Genomic DNA, 3,103 nt, shown 5'->3' with positions numbered 1-3,103 from the left:
CGCCAAGCCGTGTTTGCGTGGGGCCCATCGGGGCGCCGCGCGAGCGCGCGGGAGGTGAGCTGGGTGTCCCGGAGACGACCCTGGCGAACGCCCGTCACCTATGCCGGGTCTGTGAGCACCCGCGGAGCCTTCTAACTCCAAGTTCTCCGACCCAGCCTCGCGCGGAATTCCCCTCCAGGCCCGGGGAAGATGTGGCTTTTCTCCCCCGCTGCCGCCCGGGCAGATGGGCCAGGAGACCGCGAGGGGGACCCGGGGGCTGCGGGGGGCTGCAGGGGACACTGAGGCACAGGACACAGGGCAATGAGGGACAATGCAGGACCGGAAGGGACAGTGAGGGACACGGTGCGGAGCCGTGAGGGACGGCAGCAGCGACAGCCAAGAGTGTGGAGGCCGCGTTGGCCACGTCGTCCGTGCTATCGCGCGCCAGGAAGCTGCCAGGCTCGGTGGCGTGGACCCCCAAGCCCGCCCGTCCACCTCGCTCCGCGTTTACCTGTCACCTGTCGGGCCGAGTGGCCTCGACGTCTCTTGGCACCCGGGGGAAGGGCCGGCCACTGATGCCCAAGGACCGACGCCGGCGAGGCTGCAGAGGAGGTTTCTGGGGGCGCCAGTGATGCAACTTGGGCTTATAGTTTAACCGTAAAATAAATAACACAAACGATAACAAACCAAGAGCAGCTAAAGTGAGAAAAAAAGCAAACAGACAGAAACCCTCCAGTCGGAACTCTGCAGATTCCCGAGTGTCGCGCTGCCGTAGAGGCTGGAACCTGCGGCTGACCTCCCCGGTCTCCCGGCCCTTCTCGCGCTTGTAGGGTAAGGCCCTGTGGTTGGACTGCCAGCATCGCCTAATTGGGGCAGTTTAACATATGGAACGAGATTCCGGCCTCATTATCAGGTTAACGATTAACTCTGTGCCTGTGAACTTACTTGCCTTTTCTTCAGCATTGGTAATTTACATTCTTTAATTCAAATGCCTGCTTTTGAATTCAAGGCCATAAGCACCAAATTAAATATATACACACATATGTGTGTGTGTTTATGTATGTGTATTATATATGTGTGTGTGTGTGTGCGCGTGTGTGTATATATGTATGTGTATATATTCCCTTTGCCTTCTATGTCGCAAGATAAACATGTTTGGCACAGACCGGCTACATTTATTTATTTTGGAACTGGGGATTGAACTCGGGTCCTTGCCTTGCGTTTGTGAGGCAAGTGGCGGAACCACTGAGCTAAACCCCCAGCCCCTGGCTACATTTTTCTTCCTGATGGTCCCTCTGGCTTTTAGGGGCTGTTGGATCATCTTCCTGCCACAATATTTATCAACAATTTAGTTATCTCAATTTACTTATCCTCTCACTGTCATTCACTTAGTATTATTTTAGGATCATGAAAATCAGTCAACTATTGCTGATTTTCTTACTCATTTAACTAACATTTTTTTTTTTTCTGATTCACAGAAAATCTACCCAGATCTTTCAACCCCAGACATAACTCACTTTTACGTTCCCAGCTACCCCATATGCTGTTATCAGGATAAAAAAGATCTGCCTGAGAATATCCTTTCAAACCTCACAGTGCAGCATTTACTGAATGGGGACTGGGGGAGCTCCAGTTTCATTTAAAAGGAACCCTAGTTACGCTATTTCAAGTCACCACAATACAGTTGTAATTTGTGCTTTGGCCTTATTGGCATGCTTTTACATTCCCCTATTCATAAAACAGTGATAATCACCAGGGCAACCATCAAACACACCCCTTCTTTAGAGAAAGAAGATCAACAGGATATAGCTGAGCTGTAGGATGTGCTAATGTGTTGGTAAATTATCAAAAACCATATGAGTAATACGTGATTAGTCTGATTTTTGTCTTCTATTTTAAACTTGCAAAATAAACATCTGATTTATTCATTTTTGGGGAAAAAAGTCATAGGTGCTAGCTTAATGAACTCAGCTTATACTTATGTTCACATAAGAGTTTCTCAGCTGTGGAGTTGATGAGAAGACTTACACCCCACTAATCTGTTATCTAATAGTATACTTGATATTTTGTAATTACATCAATATGTCAATAATGTTGTAGAACATTCTGGGAAGAGATGAAAAGGAAAAATGCTAAGCAACATAAAGTGATTCTAGCATGTTTATTGAGTGATCATCTGTTGTTCTTCAATGGATTTGGACATTAGATTAATAATTCAGAGAAAATATTCTTTTCTTCTCAACCTAACGTGTTTTCAGTTGTTTCCAATAAGAAAGAAATTTAAACTCCGAGCTTTTAAAAATCTCACAGAAAATGATTCCATTTCCCAAGAAATTTGTTAGCTGATTGTTTTGAATAGAACTTAAACATTAAAAAAATGAGAATTGTGTCATATTGACGCAAATTATCATTTTGCAAATGCTCTTCTTTCAGCATAAGGAGAAACTGTCTTTGGAGCAAGATCAAGACTGAGGTTTTGACTCAGAAACCTGAGAATCACATTGCTCCTTCCTGTCCTCTCAAAGAAATTTTTGTTATGTATAAGCAGAAATGTGCTGGACAGGGGCCTTATCAAATGTGGGCCTATGTGATTATGCATTGAGGTCCTATAGAAGAGTATGCACATTTTTGGCATTTATTCATCTTGATCATAGGTGGTTTTGTGTTCCTGCTAACAAATAGTTTAAAGTGAGACACTTTTTGCATTACCTCATTAGTCCTGGAGTTTTTATTTCTGTGTGTACATGGATATAAAGGTATATTAGGTACTTATGTTTTGACTGGTCTGTAGTGTGTGATTTAAAAAAAAAACACATGGAAGATGGAAGAACTGCACCCTTTAGAAGCTTCTCAGTATCTGCACTATATTCTGGAAACACTCATGCTTAGGCATTTATATTCTATATCTCCAATAAACTCCAAGGATTACTTTAAAATGCACATGCCAATGTAGCCATGAGATTTCCACAATGCAACAGAGGCTTGCGCTGAGTCCTTCATCTTAGCAGACATCTGAAGAGCAGCACAGAAAACATCTTGCAATACTCCATCATTTCTTTGTGTTATTAGGAATTTTACTCTCCTAGCTTTTCCCCTAAAAGGGAGACTTTGGTCTGTCTGCCTG

This window comes from Fukomys damarensis, unplaced genomic scaffold, assembly GCF_012274545.1.
Source record: "Fukomys damarensis isolate Sample0158 unplaced genomic scaffold, DMR_v1.0_HiC HiC_scaffold_23, whole genome shotgun sequence".
NCBI classification, from domain to species: Eukaryota; Metazoa; Chordata; class Mammalia; order Rodentia; family Bathyergidae; genus Fukomys; species Fukomys damarensis.
The sequence above is the reverse complement of the archived record's forward strand: the minus strand, read 5'-3'. Positions refer to the sequence as shown.